Source organism: Somniosus microcephalus, chromosome 14 (genome assembly GCF_052327205.1).
Source record: "Somniosus microcephalus isolate GS21.2 chromosome 14, FLI_Smic_1.0, whole genome shotgun sequence".
NCBI classification, from domain to species: Eukaryota; Metazoa; Chordata; class Chondrichthyes; order Squaliformes; family Somniosidae; genus Somniosus; species Somniosus microcephalus.
In genome coordinates, this window is record NC_141000.1 from 64,615,523 (window position 1) to 64,627,854 (window position 12,332).

A 12,332-nucleotide genomic window follows, 5' to 3' on the forward strand; every position below is an offset into this window, starting at 1 on the left:
CCACTTCTGGGACGGGAGTGGATCAGGAAAATAAATATGGACTGGCACTCCCTAAAAGCAATAACGGTAGATTCCGGAAAAAAAGATGTCAAACCTGAACGATTGTCCAGAATATTGGATGAGGCTAAAGAGGTGTTCCAACAGGGACTGGGAACACTGAGAGGAATTATGGCAAAAACCAAGATTGCAGAACATGCAAACCCAAAATTTTTCAAAGCCAGACCGGTACCTTATGCGATACGACCTGCTGTGGAAGCTGAGCTGGAAGCGCTAGAACGTTCAGGAGTACTGTCTAAGGTGGACTGGAGTGAGTGGGCCACGCCCATTGTTCCCGTCATGAAGTGTTCATCGAGTAACAAGCCAGGGGAACCGGGGAAGGTCCGCATCTGTGGAGACTTCAAGATCACGGTTAATCCGGTGCTTCACACGGTGCAATATCCGCTTCCACGGATTGAGGATATCTTTTCTTCATTGTCTGGTGGGAAACACTTCACCAAGATAGACCTGGCGCAAGCGTACTTACAGATGGAAGTTGAGGAAGAGTCGCGCCAGTATCTCACAATCAACACGCACAGAGGCTTGTATCGATATAATAGACTGGTTTTTGGAGTGGCTTCGGCTCCAGCAATTTGGCAGAGGGCCATGGAGCAGGTATTACAGGGAATTCCAAGCACTCAATGTTACTTGGACGATATCCTGATTACAGGAGATGACAATGAGGAACACCTTGCAAATTTGAAACTGGTGCTCACCAGATTGAAGGAATATGGACTTCGAGTTAATCGCCAGAAATGTGAGTTCTTTCAGAAACGGATCTCGTACTGTGGTCATGTCATTGACCAGGAGAGGCTGCACAAGTCACCTGACAAGATCGAAGCTGTTGTGAAGGCTCCCGCTCTGGAAAATGTATCCCAGTTGAGGTCGTTCCTAGGGTTGATTAACTATTACCATAAGTTTCTGCCAAATCTATCCACGGTGCTGCACCCGCTGAATGCTCTTTTGCAGAAAGAAGTACCATGGAAGTGGAGCGAGGACTGTAAGAAGGCCTTTCGCAAAAGCAAGGCATTGATCACCTCAGAGGAAGTGTTGGCTCACTTCAACCCAACGCTACCTATTCGTTTAGCTTGTGATGCTTCTCCTTATGGTATTGGAGCAGTACTCTCACACAAGTTGCCAAATGGCTTGGAAAGGCCAGTCGCATTTGCATCCAGATCATTGACCTCCGCTGAGCGCAACTATGCTCAGATAGATAGGGAGGCTCTCAGCCTTGTGTGGGGAGTAAAGAAGTTTAATCATTACCTGCAGGGCCAGAAGTTTACACTGCTGACAGACCACCAGCCGTTGGTATCCATTTTTAACCCTAAGAAGGGTGTTTCGGTGATGACAGCACAGAGGCTCCAGAGATGGTCCCTTTTCCTAGGGGCACATCAATATCAGATAGAATTCAAAGGTACAAAGCAGCATGGTAATGCTGATGGGCTGTCGCGCCTGCCACTACCTACTGAGGAGGAGGCACCGACGGTTGACCCGGTGGAGTTATTTCACGCGACCATCATCGAATGTTTACCTGTCACCAATGCAAATATTGAAAGGGAGACTAGGAATGACCCGACACTGTCCCGGGTCTACGAATTGACAGTAAAGGGATGGCCAGCCCATGGTGATCCACTGTTACCGGCATTCTCAGCAAGACGAGAACAGCTGTCCATCTGTCAGGGAACATTGATGTGTGGAACAAGGGTGATTATCCCTCCTAAGTCAAGAGAGAGAGTTCTGAAAGAACTACATGAAGGTCATCTGGGGGGAGTCAAGATGAAAAGCCTTGCTAGGGCTTATGTGTGGTGGCCGGGTATCGACCAACAGATAGAGGATCTGACGAAAAGCTGCTCAGGGTGCCAAAAAGTCCAAAATGCACCTCCAATTGCACCGCTGCATCCATGGGAATGGCCTTCAACCCCATGGCAACGTGTACATATTGACTTTGCTGGCCCATTCATGGACTCCATGTTTTTAATTGCGGTGGACACACATTCTAAATGGCCAGAAGTGATTAAAATGACTACCACTACCTCGGAGAAGACGATCGCGGTGCTAAGAACGATATTTGCAAGAAATGGATTGCCAGAGCAAATATGTTCAGACAACGGACCACAGTTCGTGTCAGAGGAATTCCAGAAATTCCTGAAGAAGAATGGGGTGAAACATTATACCTCTGCCCCATATCATCCAGCTATGAATGGGCTGGCCGAGAGGTTTGCACAGACGTTCAAAAAGGCAATAAAGGCCATGAGCGAAGATCAGATTCCACTGCAACACAAGGTGGACAATTTCCTACTGGCATATCGAAACGCCACGCATGCAACAACAAACCAAAGTCCTGCCATGATGTTCTATAACAGGAGGTTGCGGTCCAGGTTGGACTTGTTAAAACCAAATGTGCGGAGGGAAGTCGAAAACAAACAGTTCCAGCATATCAATAACAAGCCCACTCGGAGTTTTGAAATAGGACAACCGGTGTTAGCCAGGGACTATAAAAACGAGAAATGGCAATCTGGAACAATTCGGGCCAGACAAGGACCCCTGATGTACACGGTAGATGTTGGTGAAAACGTAATGCGACGTCATGCTGACCAACTGGTGGGATCGAGAACAAGGGTCGAGCCCATGGTTACGACAGAGACAACCGTGGAGGAAGTTAGTGAACCTGAAGCATCTACCTCAGAAGTGAATATACTTGATGATGATATCCTATCCATAGGGGATCAACCAGATGAGTCACCCCAGCAACGAGAACCAGAGACCCCTGAAAGGCGTTATCCATCTCGGATCAGGAGGCCTCCTCAGAGACTGAATCTGTGAACTGTTTTTACATGAAGTTGTGTATATATGTTATTATGTTATGTTAAATGGGGAATATATACTGTTAAGCTAAAAAGGGAGGATTGTGGTGTATGTAACCGTTCCACCTTTAAGAGAACTATTTTAAGAGATGCACTACTTTATCTTGGCTGCTGTATACTGTAATACCGGTGGTGACCACACCGGTATATAAGTGCTGTGTAATGATTTATTGGGCAGTTCAGCCTGACTTTCGACTAGTAAAGACCTGTTGAATTTATTCTTGTGGTCTGTGTGCAGTGATTCTTATTAACAATAACTAGAACACACAGACTTAACAGCTGCGCCCTCAGAAGTTGCAGATTCCTCTGAGGTGTCTGGAATCTCAGGCTCTTCCTCCTGCAGAGTGGGGACGGGGGCTCTCGATGGTCCTGTGGGGGAGTCAAGGAAAAAGTTAGAGATGTGATGCCAAGTTTACATGCACATTGCATTCTGCAGATGATCATAAGTCCATATGATGTAGCTTCAGAATCATTATCAGCGACTCATGCAATGTCAATGAGAGAGATGGAAAACTATTCTGTCACCAGCTTGCGGGGATGCACCTGTCTGTCCTTCCCCAACTTCCGCATCTGTATCAGCCCCGACAATCTCCAGGACGGCTTCCTCCCAGTGGGTGAGCTGGGCTAATTAGGGTGGCCTTTCTCCTGTCCTGGCTCACTCTCTCCTGTTGTGAGCTCCCTTCTCCTGCAATGAGGGAGACAAGTGGAGGTTGAGTGAGAATGAAGGAGTGAGTGTAGAGATTGCATAGCATAGATACTTAGAAGGAGACAAAGATGGAGTGAGGTTGCAAGACCAAGGCCCTCCCTGTGTGTTGTCAGTTGTGTTCAAAGCATCAGAGTGAGAGGGAGTGTGAGGGCTGCATGGTCGAATAGTTAGGTGAATATGAGCATAGAGAGAGAGGGAATGGCTAAGGGTGCATGGATGTGAGTGTCAAGTGGGATGTGGAGGAAGAGATTGCTAAAGCTGAGTGCTGGTGAGGAAAGGCAATGGGGATCAGATTGGGGGTGATGGAAACTTCATACTTACTTTTCCAGTGCGCAGAAGGTCATGGAATATTTTCCTGCACTGCACCCAGGTGCGCCATGTGAGCCCCAAGGAGTTGACTTCCCCAGCCACCTGTAGCCACACAGCCTTGGTCTGACTGGGAGGCCTCTTCCTCCCTGAAGAAGGGAACAGGACCTCCCTGTGGGCCCTAGCCCCATCCAGCAATGCCTGCAGTGATGCCTCATCAAATTTAGGTGCAGCTCTTGCCCTCCCGCTGGCCATTGTTCATGCAGGCTCCTGTGCCATCATAAGGGGAAAGCTTGGAAGCCTGCACAGGAAGCAAGGCTTGCTGTGGACCTTAAATGCAGCAGCAATGATGACATAATCGGAGGGGACTTGCAGTCATGAAAAACCCATTTGCAAAGGCTTCCCACACATTGGAAATCAATTGGCCAATTGAGTTAAAATTGCATCAATCTCACACATCCATTTAGATTCGTGTGGGAATCATGAAATTCGGGGAACCCGACAATTACCCGCACCTGAGTTAAAATCGACCTCTTTGTGTTCTCCTCACAGCTTACTGTCCCACCTAGCTTTGTATCATCAGCAAATGTGGATACATTACACTTGGCCCCTTCATCTAGGTTATTAATATAGATTGTAAATAGCTGAGCCCCCAACACTGATCCTTGTGGCGCCCGACTAGTTACAGCCTGCCAACCTGAAAAAGATCTGTTTATCCCTACTGTCTGTTTTCTGTCCATTAACCAATCCTCTATCCAAGCTAATGTATTACCCCCAACCCCATGAGCCCTTATCTTGTGTAACAACCTTTTATGTGGCACCTTATCGAATGCCGTTTGGAAATCCAAATATACTACATCCACTGGTTGCCCTTTTTCTATCCTGTTCGTTGCATCCTCAAAAAACTCTAATAAACTTGTCAAACATGATTCCCCTTTTAATAAAACAATGTTGACTCTGCCTAATCATGTTATGATTTTCTAAGTGCCCTGATACCACTTCCTCATTTTCCCGATGACTGATGTCAGGCTAACTGGCCTATAGTTCCCTGTTTTCTCTCTCCCACCTTTCTGAATAGCGGTGTTACATTTACGACCTTCCAATCTGCTGGGACCGTTCCAGAATCTAGGGAATTTTGGAAGATCAAAACCAATGCATCCACTATCTCTTCAGCCACCTCTTTTAGAACCCTGGGATTTAGGCCATCAGGTCCAGGGGATTTGTCAGCTTTTGGTCCCATTAGTTTGTGTAGTACTTTTTCTCTACTTATATTAATTACGTTAAGTTCCTCACCCTCATTAGACCCTTGGTTCCCCACCATTTTTGGTATGCTTTTTGTGTCTTCTACTGTGAAGACAGATACAAAATAGTTTAACATTTCTACCATTTCCTTATTCCCAAAAGTAATTTCTCCTGTCTCAGCCTCTAAGGGACCAACGTTTACTTTTGCTACTCTCTTCCTTTTTACATACTTGTAGAAGCTCTTACAATCTGTTTATATATTTCTTGCTCGTTTTCTCACATATTCTATTTTTTCCCTTTGTATCAATTTTTTGATCATCCTTTGCTGGTTTCTGTAACTCTTCCAATCCTCAGGCTTGCTACTATTCTTTGCAACATTATAAGCTTCTTCTTTCAATCTACTGCTATTCTTAACTTCTTTAGTTAGCCATGGTTGTATCACTTTTCCTGTGGAGTTTTTGTTTCTCAATGGAATGTATTTTTGTTGAGAATTATGAAATATTTCTTTAAATGCTAGCCACTGCTTATCTACCACCATATCTTTTAATCTATTTTTCCAATCTACCTCAGCCAACTCGCCCTTCATACCTATGTCACCACATGCCCAGCATGCCATCCCTGTGTCATGCCATATCACAGCATCCTCCTGGGCACAAAGGTGAAATGAGAGAGACCACAAAATATTGCAAACTCCATTGATAAATGTATGCATATCACATTCATTCTAATAGCTAATGACCCTTGTGCCTGCCATAGTTGAATAGCTGTCCTTGTGTGCGAGGTGTGAGATGTGGGTGTGAGTGTTGGTAGGTAGAGATTGTTGGTGGGTGAGCGCTGGGGGTGTGGTTCTTTGGGCAGTGTGTGAAGCTTGTGGTACAGATGGTGGTATGTAGCATTTGTTGAAGCATTCACTCACCCTGACCACCCAACTGAGGTGGATCTGCCATGAGCACACCTGCTTCAGTCCCCCGGCTCCTTCTCCTTGTTGTGCTTCTCATTGCTGAGGCAGCTACACTGCCAGCAATGCTGAGAATTAAGTGCTGCAGTATCAATGAATCTCCCCTTTAAGTACTGGGAAAAGCCTGGGCAATGATGAGTTGAGATTAGACTGCACCCAATATTGGTCCACCCTTTGAGTATTACGCCACTGAGCTAGGCCTTTAAGACTTGATTTAGTGCCCCAATTATTTCTTTGAGCAGTGAGAATGAATTTTACGTACAGTCTAAAGCATTAGCGCCTGGTGCTAATTCTCAAACTTTTCTAAAGATACCGCCCATTCCTGGGCTATAATGAATTTCTAGCCCATGAAGCCTAGATCATTCAAATGTTCGCGATGCGGAACTAGACACGCTTAAATCAAGGTGCAGTGAGTCTGATCACCTCGGAACCCTGTGATGAAAATCAGGTTGTATATCAATAGTTCATTCACTGTGTAACTGCTTAATAAGTATAATCTTTGTATTTTAACTTCTTTATACTGTATTGTTGTTCCTTTTCTAAGTATAGTAAACATATAGTGGGAAAAATTTGGTATCGTCTATTTTAGGGCGCTAATATCGGCCGGGCACAAAGTTTAGCGCCTGGCGCTAATTATTGCTGTCGACTGCAAAATTCGCCTCTATCACCCCTGGAGGTGATTTGAGCGCTAAATCAAGCAATACACATCTCTCTTAAGGCACTAACCTCGGGGAGCGAGGCGCTACCTCAGAACGCTACTGCAGCTCAGGCGATGTCTGTTACCATGGAAGCCAGACAGATTGCTGCCGTCCAATTCTTAAAGGGGAGGGGCCATCTTGCTAGCCAGCCATACCCTGCTCATTGCAGCCTTGAACCTCGTCCTGCAAACACGTAACGACTATTGAGCTTAAATTAGTGATGGATACTCAGAGGCCCAGGGAGAGAGCTCGGCACTTTAGTGACCAGGCATTGGTGGCTCTGGTTGGCACTGTTGAACGGCGACAGGCAGTGCTCTTTCCAGAGAGTGGCAGGAGGCCATTACCCCACGAGTTTAGAAGAGTGTGGAGGGAGGTGGCCCAGCATATGTCATCGATGTCACTCGGGTGGTCAGGGTGAGTACCTGCTTTTCAATACCTCTACATCTCACCATCTCAACTTCACTCTGTGCACAGACGATGTAAATACCCAAATGCCCAACACACATCCAACAACTATCGCCATCTCATAAAATTCACATGCATATCCCACACCTTGCAGATATTAACAGCTATTCAACTATGGTAGGCACATTTGCCAAACACATGACTGCACATTCACTCGCATGCTGTCCTTTTTCTTGCAGGCCAAGCTTTCACATAATTGACGAGAGACCCAGTGGATGGGAGGACAGTCGGACCTACGCCCACTCACTGAACTGGAGGACGGAGTCCACAGACTCATTGCGAGCTAGGTCATAGGCACCGTGGCCGGTGGAGAGGTCGACCTCCTTGAGGACAGCAATGGTATGTTCATCAGCTTTCTCTCCTCTCTCATACCACTTCCCCCTCATAACACCAGCCTTTTACACTTTCAATCTCATTAACTGACTCCAGTCCTTGCTCCCTTCCTGCCCCCCTGCCCTCACGCTAAAGCCACTCTTGTGTCTTCCTGCTTTCAGATAGTGAACCACCAGCTGACCAGCCTGTCCCTCAGCCTGCCAGTGGCAGCGACACACCTGAGGAGGAGGAAGAGGAAGCTGGGGCCTCACCGCCTGGTCTCCTGAGTGTGACACTTCCAACATTGGGGCCACGCGTTCCCTGGAGGGGAGTAGGGGGTGAGGATCTGATGTGGGTGAAGCTCCTGGACCCAGCGGGCTGCAGCAATGCCATGGGGGAAGGAAAGCTTGGGGGCCATCTCCCTGGAGGGTGTGTAGGCGCATGAGTTCTGCTGCACAGGACTCAGATGAGGACCTCGACGTCACGGCCATGAATATGCAGGCCTTGAGCACACACACTGAGCTCATGGGTGCAATGGCAAGGGTGCCCGACAGCATGGATGCACTGGCTAGGAGCGTGGAGGAGTCCATCGCGAGCACAGCTGTTGTCTGTGTACAAACCCTTGAACCCATCCTTGCCTCGTTGCAGAGGATGGTTGAATTGCAGGGAGACCGTGGGGATCCAGAGCCCATGTTGCATGTAATGGGTGAGGTGGCAGGATCCAGTGCAGCACAGGCCGATGCAATGCAACAGCTTAGTGCTGCAGTCGAGTCATTGGTTGTTACCATCTAGTCTCAGACTGCTCTCGTGCAGTCTCAGATTAATGCCACGCAAGCGCTGACTGCTGCCATCCTGGCTGGATCACCCACAGTCCACCGGTACTGCAGCAGGCCAGCAATTTGTGCTCGAGCAGATTGCTCCGGATGCTGAGTTTCTGCCCCGGGGGAGTGGCATTTTGTCGGTCGAGCAGGAAGGTGCTGTCCTCTCTCAGGATGACATCATTCCTGCTCCCACCACTGCCACTTCCCCATTGTACTTGCCATGGCTTGAAGGGATAATTACAAGTCGTAGCCCTTTTTGGGCTACCCCAGATCAGGCGTATTCCCCAGACGTTCACCTTCAACTAAAGTTAGAGATAGCCAAATTCTATAAGACGCTTAAATGGGTCTAAAGGTTCAGGCTATCTCTCCCTAAAGGAAAGGAATGACTGAAGATGTTACTGTCCTCCGGATAGCACTTTTAATAAGTTTAACTAGACTGTAACCTTCCGGATATTATGAGGGTTCAGAATACCCCCCAGAATTCTGCAACTCCTTACAAAAGAGTGTACAGAAATTGGGTTCGCAAGATTATACTGAAATACTCTTTGAGACAATTCTAAAAATATAGATTTATTTAAAAGCCGACATTCATTTACCAGCTGTTGAGTCAGTCGCAACATTAACAATTCAAAATACAAATAGCTTGCATTTCTTATTTTTCAGAGATCCTTATTTTCAAATCTTTACTTTGTTACATTTCTACATTTCTTACTTATTTCTAAATCCAGAACATCCACCAAAATCAAATACCTTGCTTACCCAAGACTCATAGTTGTAAACATAGAGTGTGCCTGTGAAGTTGAGAAACGTTTGCCCTTTCAGCGACTTCTGACTTTTCATCTGAAAAGCTCTATCTTTTATACTGTTTTGTTAGTGGTTTATTCTTTGAAGTTTCCTGCTGATGTAAGCTAATTGTCTTATTCATTCTCTCTGTTGAATTCTTACTGATCTTATTGTCAATTTAGCTGCTGCATGCATAATTATGTCTCTACCTTAGGTGTTCCAAAAACCATCATAAGATACTATGACAGTAGTCTTTATTTGATGCCATTCTTATCGAAGGTCTTCCATTCAATTCTTAATGTTGGCTTAATTGGTTATAACCAGACGTCGTGACTCCGTGGTGTTCCAAGTTCAATACAAAAACAATGTAATTGCTTGGTGCATCTATTGAAGTCATATCTTCAAAGTGTTCTGCAAGTATCATATTTATTATATGTAAATTAAAGACACTTCAACTAGGTTGGTTCATGCATTTCTAGCTATCTCAATTGGTTGCATATTTAATCTTATGTTTCCTGTCTTCCAAGTTTAACATAAAAACTATTTGACCAGCAGATGTTTCTTTTACTTGATGTCATCTTTTCAAAGGCACATGGCTTTTTAATATTCTGTTTTTGTTTCATGTGTTAGTTCTTAACACTTTACTTGGGTCATTGCATTGTGTTGGTTCCAAACCGCAGACCTTTCAGAAGCGCCAAACTGCTATTTCATTAACAATCAATTCCCATTTCAAAGCTTGTGGTGTTTACAACTTTGTTATCAAACCATCCCATCTCAGAAGCCTGTTTTCTCTTTGCAGCCTGTGTCTCCGAGGCTTTAGATTTTTAAACCCAGTATATCATGTATTAATAAATATCAGAATTCTGTTCATACTATGGTGTATCTCTTGAAATATGGCTTATTCCTTCACAGGCCTGCAACACCGCCAGCCCAGACTGCTGCTGCCCATGCAGAGTTGGTGCAGTCTGCAGCCGGGCCCTCCAGGGCCAGAGCTGGTCGAGGGAATCCTTCAAGGCCATCTGCAGTTTTTGGATCCAACATTCAGCAGCCTTCTGCCAGCCTTGCTGCAGCCACTGGACCACATTACGGAGGAGCAGTAGGGTGGGAAGGGGGAAAGTGCGCAGGGGATGGAGATCACCCTCGAAAGCCAAAAAGTAGAAATTATTAATAAATGGCGGGAATGTTTGTGGGAAAGTTTGATGTTCATCTTAATATATTTGTTTACTGTTTTGACGCTTATCTCAATGTTGTGAGAACGAGTTTTGTTAGTTTATGAATTGTTGAGTTTGTTTCTAATTGTTTGTCCTGAATAAATAAGACAGAATTTGTAATATAAATAAAACATTTTATTGTCACTTTTACAACTTTGCTGCTTTGACTCATTGGAGCTTTGCCCGCCAATAGGGGCTGCGGGATGCTTGCGGTGATGTGCTGCTTCATCCCAGAAGCCATCCTGTCTGTCATTCGTTAGAAGCGGTGTCTTGTCAGGCATTCATGGATGGTCCTTGCAGAGGTAACATTGTGTGCCTCCCTCCCACATTGGCCCTGCTGATCCTCCTCGTCATCCTCCTCCACCGCCTCCTCCTCCTCTTCCTCCTCCTGAGGTGGTGCCCCAATCCCTGGTGGCAATGGCTGGGTGCTCATAATTGCAAGGTTGTGAAGCATGCAGCACACAACAATGAAAAGTGAGATTCGCTCGGGAGAGTACTTCAGGGCTCCTCCAGAGTGTTCAAGACACCGGAACCGTTGTTTCAAGATGCCAATCATCTGTTCAATGAGGTTCTTGGTGGCGCTATGGCTCTCATTGTATTGGAGCTCAGCAGGAGCGTTGGCGTTACGGAGCAGTGTCATCAGCCACGTGCAGAGTGGATAACCCTTGTCCCTGAGGAGCCAATCACTAGGTTGCATGGTGGTTGGAAGAGGTCTGGGACACCAGTCTGACGCAGGATAAAAGCATCATAGCTGCTGCCAGGATAGCGGGCATTGATGGTGAGGATGCGCTGTTTGTGGTCGCACACCTACTGGACATTCAGAGAGTGGAAGTGCTTGCGGTTTTGGAACACCTCTGCATTCTCATGAGGTGCCTGCAATGCCACATGTGTGCAGTCAATGGTGCCCTGAACTATGGGGAAGCCCGCTATCCTAGCAAAGCCACATACGCATTCACGCTGGTTGTCCCGGGTCATGGGGAAAGAGATGTACTGCTTTCTCCTTTTGTACAGAGCATTTGCCACCTCCTGGATGCAGTAATGGAAAGTGAACTGGGAGATATTCACTACCACCCCAGTTGAAGCCTGGAAGGAGCCGCTGGCATAGAAATTCAGAGCCAACATCACCTTCACTGCAACTGACAGAGACATCCTGGTCCTGAGCTGAAGCTGCAGATCTGGTTGCAGGAGGTGTCAGAGCTCAGTGACTGTAATGATCAGTAACCTGTCATTCTGGAATGGTACACTAGGTGCTGCTGTATGTATATAAGAGTGGGCTACCCAGGATGCACTAGGTTACCCACAAGGCAGCAGTCAAGATGGAGGCCTCTACAGATACTGTACCTAGTCCACATGTGCTCAATAAAGTGTCTAGCAAAAGCTAGCTGTTCTTAATAAAAACGACTAGTTATTAATGAACATAACATGGTACCAGGATTGGTAAGATCTGCTGAATATTGTGCAATGCGACATGGAGAATTTGAAGCCCCCAGAGCATTTGAAACTCACAGGAAATGTCGACTACAATTGGCAGACTTTTAAACAACAATTCGAACTCTACATTGCTGCCATCGGGTACGGTACGAAGCCAGACGCAAGGAAAATAGCGTTGCTGCTCACGGTTGCAGGCCCACAGGCGATAGAGGTATTTAATACATTTGTATTTAATCCAGAGGAGAACAGAGAAAAATTAGACGATGTGCTAAAGAAGTTTGATACACATTGTTCTCCCAAAAAGAATGAAACCTATGAGAGGTACATCTTCTGTTCTTGGACACAGCAGCAAAATGAGACTTTTGATAACTTTTTGACTGATCTGAAACTGAAAGCACAGACATGTAATTTCTCTGAGCTGAAAGCATCCATGATTCGTGACCAGATTGTGTTTGGCATTCATGATAAAAAAAAGTCAGGGAACGTCTGTTGAGAGAAA